This window comes from Eumetopias jubatus, unplaced genomic scaffold (genome assembly GCF_037043125.1).
Source record: "Eumetopias jubatus isolate StellerSeaLion01/CBP00866 unplaced genomic scaffold, mEumJub1_p1.0 scaffold_12, whole genome shotgun sequence".
Taxonomy (NCBI): Eukaryota; Metazoa; Chordata; class Mammalia; order Carnivora; family Otariidae; genus Eumetopias; species Eumetopias jubatus.
In genome coordinates this window covers 94535626-94542222 of record NW_028274818.1, presented here as the reverse complement: position 1 = coordinate 94542222, position 6597 = coordinate 94535626, and the positions used below count along the sequence as shown (strand labels likewise).

The window sequence follows — 6597 nt, the reverse complement described above, 5'->3', positions numbered from 1 at the left end:
GCTCATTTTGGTATGTCATTGTCTTGATGATAGGAAAGGAGAACTACAGGGCGCCTGGGTGGCTCAGTCGGTTAAGCGTCTGCCTTCAGCTCAGGTCATGATCTCAGGGTCCTGGGATCGAGCCCCGCATCAGGCTGTCTGCTGGGTGGGGAATCTGCTTCTCCCTCACACTCTCCCTCTGTGCTCTCTGTCTCGAATAAATAATGAAATCTTTAAAAAAAAAAATAGGAAAGGAGACCTGAATAGAGAATCTCTGCAACATGGAGGGAGCTTTTATCAGTCAGCTAGGATCAAATTATACTGCAATAACAACCATCCCAAAATTTCAGTGGCTCACAACAAATGTGTTTTTCTTTTATTTTTTTTATTTGCTAATGTTTATATCAGTACACTAAAACTAAATTTTAGAGACACTGGATATTATTAGTTTGGATACCATTAGTTTATTATAAAAGAGAGAAATGAAAATTATTTACATGATGAGAGATTTCACAACTTCACTGGAATGGGCAGCTTCACTTCGTGCCATTTTAGTAATGATTTCAGTCCACATACTTTCCAAGAATGTCACCATCTCTAAATAAGAAATAATCCTTGTCATCTAGAACTAATTTGGTACCTCCATATTCTGGGAGAACTTTATCTTCAACTTTCACGCTAACTGGTTGAATCTCTCCACCCTTTCCTTTAGAGCGGGATCCAACAGCTACTACTGTTGCTTGCAACACTGTTCCTTGAGATTTTTCTGGAAGCATAATACCTCCTTTGGTTACAGTTTCAGCTGCACTCCTTTCAACTAAAACTCGGTCAAAGAGGGGAAGAAACTTTCTAAACGCCTGCCCTGGGGCGCCTGGGTGGCTCAGTCGTTGAGCGTCTGCCTTCGGCTCAGGTCGTGCTCCCAGGGTCCTGGGACCGAGCCCCATGTCAGGCTCCCTGCTCCGCGGGAAGCCTGCTTCTCCCTCTCCCACTCCCCCTGCTTGTGTTCCCTCTCTCGCTGTGTCTTTCTCTGTCAAATAAATAAGTAAAATCTTTAAAAATAAATAAATAAATAAACGCCTGCCCTGCCATGACTCCAGCCGCCGCAGTTTGTACTCTGCTCTGGAGCTGCCGCCCCAAATGTGTTTTTCTCACTCATATTCCATGTCCTCTGTTGGGGGAAGTCACCGAGAGGATATCACTGCCAGTAGACCTGTGAGCAGCACCCCCATAATCAAAGGTTCCTCATACCCCTCCCCTGTCCTTGGAATGTACTTGCCTTCCCTGCGCCCAGAGACTGCCCCAAGAATGCAGCTTTGAGAGAGCACTGTGCTTTTGAGACCATCTGGATGGTATACATGCCTGAACCCAGTTAAGGCTCTATATAAAACATTTTTTTTAAGAAGGCTCCACGCCCGGTGAGCCAGCCAGGCACCCAAGGCCTCTATATAAATTTTTAAGATTTGGTGGGAGCTGAAAAAAAAAAAGACTTGGTGGGAGGAGGTGCAGAGATCTACTCATCTGGTGGCTGCCCAAGACAAGCCTTGCATGTAAGTCCCCTTGCTTCTTTTTTTTTTTTTAAGATTTTATTTATTTGAGAGAGAGAGACATGAGAGGGGGGAGGGTCAGAGGGAGAAGCAGACTCTCCGCTGAGCAGGGAGCCTGATGCGGGACTCAATCCTGAGACTCCAGGATCATGACCTGAGCTGAAGGCAGTCGCTTAACCAACTGAGCCACCCAGGCGCCTCAAGTCCCCTTGCTTCTTAACCCCACCATGTACCGATCTGCAGTGGCCTGCCTCTTTGTTCGATCTCTCCGTGCTCTCTGTGTACAGGGGCTGGTTTCGGATTTCACTTGGGAAGCTCCTGAGGATATTATGAGCCAACATCTTCCATGGGACAGCTGTGGCTCTGTTCTACATCATCTTCATTCCAGAATCTAGTCTGAAGGAACAGCTTCAATCTGGAATTTTCAATCTCAAGACAGAGAAGAGAAGAAAGGTGTCAGGCCCCATGATGGCTCTTAAAAGCTTCCTCTTGGAAGTGGTACACGTTACTCCATGGAACTCGAGTTCCATGGCCTAAAGCAAGCCACACACCCAAAGCTGATGTCAGTGGAGTAGGGATATATAATCTTTTCATATGGCGGGGCCCCACAGAGAGGGTTAATGAATGAGGTTTTTGAACAATTGTGAAATCCTCTTAGTCTGCCTTCTCTGTCACAAATACAGCCTTTGTGTTTCTTCTACATGCAAAATAAACACATATCCTTCCCCAGGGAGACCACCCAAATGACCCATCTAATCATGGCATTAGGCTCAAGTCCAGGACCACTAATGGTCTCTATATCAGGTCCAGAGGTGGCTTCTCTTGATCCAGAGACCTATGAACCAAAATCATCACCATCATCATCATCATCACAAGTTATCTCTGCCCCCACCTCCTCACACACATCCAACAGATGAAGTGGAACAGGGACAGGATAATAGCAGTAAACACTCCCATTTAGAAGGAAGAATGGGAGACACACAGCACTTACTGGTCCAGAGTAATTGCAACATCCTGCTGAGCAGATGTTGCAAAGGCCCCCCACCTTTACCTGGGAGTGGGATTGCTTCCTGGGACCAGTTCCCTAGTTCCCATAGAGTAGCTCATCCTTTCCCGTTTATTCTCCTTCGCCACATTTGAGAAAACATTGGAGATTATGCCCTTCTGAGGCAAAGCAGCTTTCCGTCTCCTTCATGCCCATAGAAATTTGGGAACCCTCAAGGTCTTGAACATTCATGGTCTTTTAAAAACCCAACCTAGTGGCTTTTTGTGTGGAGGGAAAGAAGCTTCTTATCTATTTGATTCCAGTCAGTTCTATGGGCTAACTGCCAAACCCACAATTCTTTTCAGACATGCCTCTCTCTTTAGACTTAATTGTAAGCAAATGGAACCTACTAACTCCTTTGGGAGTTGTACTCTTAATCTCGCTTTTCTGAATCACCTTGACTAACTGAAAGGCTTTACTGGGAACCACACCGACCAATTCAGAAGTTTCTACAAAAGGCATGAGAGCCATACACTTGATAAGACCCTTGCCACAAAGATGAATTTCACTCAAACTTTTCAGCTTAAGGGCCTTGTCAACTGTATCTTTCACTGGTTAAAAATGTAGATCACCTTCCTGGGGTTTCTATAATCTCTTCCATTTCTTTCTTTCTTTTTTTTTTTTTTAAAGATTTTATTTATTTGACACAGAGGGACACAGCGAGAGAGGGAACACAAGCAGGGGGAGTGGGAGAGGGGGAAGCAGGCTTCCCGCGGAGCAGGGAGCCCGATGCGGGGCTCGATCCCAGGACCCTGGGATCATGCCCTGAGCCGAAGGCAGACACTTAACGACTGAGCCACCCACGCGCCCATCTCTTCCATTTCTGCTTAAAAACTGGCCAATTATTTTCGGAGTCATCTCTTTCTTACAGTAACTTGTCAAATGCACCCCCAAAGCAATCAAGTCATGCTACTAATATTCTTTCTCAAATTCTTTTTTCCCTAAAGCCCCAAGCTCATTTGGACATTATTTATATTCTTACTTATTTCCAGCCTACCGTTTAACCAAATGCTTCACCGCTGCCTAACACACATCACCATCTTTCCAACTTCCACTAATGGTTTCCTCATCAGCCGCTGCCTAGCTCCAGAGCCAATGGCACATAATTCAGGTTCATTTTTAACGTGGTAGCACCCCACTTCTGGGTACTAGTTCTGTGACAGTTGGTTTAGACTTATTCTGATGTGGCAAAAACTATTCTCCAAATATCAGTGGTTCGCAGCAAGTGGGAAAAGAAAAGGCAAGCCGCCAGGCTACTTACTGACACTTAAATATCTGAAAGTGATACTTTACATTTCTACTCACATCCCATTGGCCAAAGCAAGACATATAGCCAAGCCTACACAAATGGATATAATCCTATAGTGAGTGGTCCAGTAGAAAGGACAGTATATATTTGGAACAATAATACAGTCTATCACAGGGCTGCACAAGAAATGTCAATCACTGAGGCCGTCCACTACTCCTTTATACACACTCTGCAGCAGTGTTTTGTACCATGTAAACACTTCACATGCATCGTGGTCAACGGTAAAGTCTTGACTTGAGCTAGACAATTTATAGGTTGGTCAAAGTAGCCTGACCCAGACCAGTCAGGTTCTTTTTCCTGGCAATTTGAACCATAAAATATCAAGTCAATGAGGCAATAAGCGGGGAGAGCTAGAGCTGAAAAGTTATGATGCAAGATGGATTTGGAAAAGCCACATCCAACCAAGACCCTGTTCCCTGAAAGTTGGGCTGACAGCAGCCAAGACAGGATTTCAGTGAAAAACCTGCCCTTAACTCCTCATTTAGGTCAGTTCCCCCCAGGGAAAGGGTATTCACAGGGGAGCCTGTGAAATCTCCAGTGCATGGGTCCACCTGACGGCTAAATCTGCCCCAAACTTGCCACTCACCTGTTCAAAAACCTTCCATGTGTCCCCTAGCCCCCAGGAAAAGTTCAAACTACTGGGCCTGGCATCCAAGGCCTCACTTGGCCATCTAGTTACGTCTGTCAGGAGGTTCTGGACCACTTCCTGGGTGAGACAGACAGGTAAGCAGGCTTTCAGGGGTGCCGCCGTCCAGCAAAGCCAATCCGAGGTCACATACCGCACACTGACACCCAGGTGCGTAGATGTGACGCAGTCCTGGCATAGATCTGATAATCTCTGTCAGATCCCAGTAGGTGCCAGTGGGTTGTGCAGTTTTCCTCTGAAGGCAGAAAGGTGAGGGGGTGGACAAAGGCGACCAATAGGGCAGAATTCCGGGGAAGATGCAGGCCGCCGGGGAAGAGATGGAGAATTAGGGAAGCCCGGAGGCCCAGTATCCAAATTAGTCTTCTAGTGGGGCAGGATCCGTCTGGCCCTGCAGTTTTCCCAGAGAGTGGACATCCAGGTTGTGTTTGCACACTGGTGAGAATGAGGAGCTCTTTCCTGAGGTATCTAGGGCTTCATCTGTACATAAGACACATGAGCTCAGGCAGGACGGAGGCGTGGGTACCCTCCCAGACTCGTGCAGCTGCCAAGTTCAGCGGTTAGGGGGGGAACCCAGCCACGCCTTCTCGGGTGAAGTCCCTGACTCACCTACCCGGGTCAGACGCTCTCAAACCCGTGCCCCTTCCTCGTCATTTAGAGGTTTGATCATGCCCCGCCCTGTGATCCAATCACTTTTGGGTGCGACGGAGGACTCGCTGAGGCCCCTCCCATATCCGCGCAAGGTTAATTGTGGTTTAATACCCAGGGCTCGCTCCCCCAGGAGGTCCCTGGAAGTCCTACAGACCAATCCTGATGCTCCTTAGGAGCAACATTTGTTCCGCGGGCCAATCATTTTCCAGTTGCGGCCAGGCCACGCCCCCTACACAGGGCCGGGCAAAGGCTCGGACCTGGCGCAGGCGCCTTGCAACCGCCAAGCCAGCGTCGCTCTAGGACCACTGGGAGGCGCTGCAGGCGGGTGCCCAGGTGCTTGGAGGCGAAGCAGGCCGGGGTCCCTGGGGCCTAATCCGGCCCTCTGGCTCCTCCCCCAGGCCGGGTCCAGGGGCGGGGTCCGAGACTGCACCGAGGACATCTCGTCCAGCCCTTCTGTGACTCGCGGCACCCCAGCACTCGAAGCCAGCGCTACTGCGGCCAGATGGACGGGGCAAGGGCAGCCTGGAGCAGCAGCGGCGACAGCAGCAGCAGGGGCCCGTGGCATCGAAAGGGGGACGCGAGGCGGTGGCTGGAACCCGGCCCCCAGACCTTGTTTGGGGTCAGGCGCCGCCCCACTCCAACCAGGCTTCGGAGCCAGGAGCTAGCCTACCCCTGAAACCAGGTGTCCGGGGACGGGTGCCATACCCAGCTCTGGAAACCAGGCTTCTGGACTCGGAACTCTTAGAAATTTAGAGTTGGGGCCTGGAGCTTAGGTGCCTCAGAGAAACCAGGGCTCAGGCTCCTCCGCCTCTTCTACTGCTCCAGCCACATAACCCCCTAGTAACCGGGTGTGTTGATCCAAAGTCCCTGGCTCTCTACGCCAGACTCTTCGGTCAAAGGCTACGCCTTTTTCTGGGCACAGGGCTGCTCCCCTCTGCCTGGCAACTCTCCCCGTTTCTTCCCATACTGGCTCCTCCTCATTTAATGTTCCACTCAAATGTTGCCCCTTCTGAGACAGGCCTTTCCCTGTTCACTGTATCTGAAGTAACAGCCTCCATTACTCACGGTGCCTCTTCCTGGCCTCAGGAATACCCGAAGCCCACGCACACCTCACCTATGTCCCAGCCTGGCCTGGCCCAGCTTCACTGCTCTGGGGTTAGGGACTCCCAGTTGTCTTTCCCCAAGGACAATACTGAGCCAGATGCAGGTGTTAGCCCCTCCCTGTCCCACCTGTTCCTACGGAGAGAAGGGCAGTGCCAGCTTGCTGTGGCCACAGCACCTAGAACGGTCTGATTTGAGTCTCCCTGGGCTGGGCCTGGCCCCAAGGATGGCCAGGAAAAGGGGAGGCTGGATGCCGGAAGGGTCTGAGCTGCCCCTTCCAGGAACACACATGCACACGGCAGTCTCCAAGCACCTTTTTTTTTTT

At 49.9% G+C, this 6597-nt stretch overlaps 1 pseudogene; it reads right to left on the bottom strand.

Annotated features, from left to right (window-relative positions):
* Window positions 1-488: 488 nt before the first annotated feature.
* LOC114214405 (10 kDa heat shock protein, mitochondrial pseudogene) lies at window positions 489-2053 on the bottom strand (annotated as a pseudogene).
* Window positions 2054-6597: the final 4544 nt, after the last annotated feature.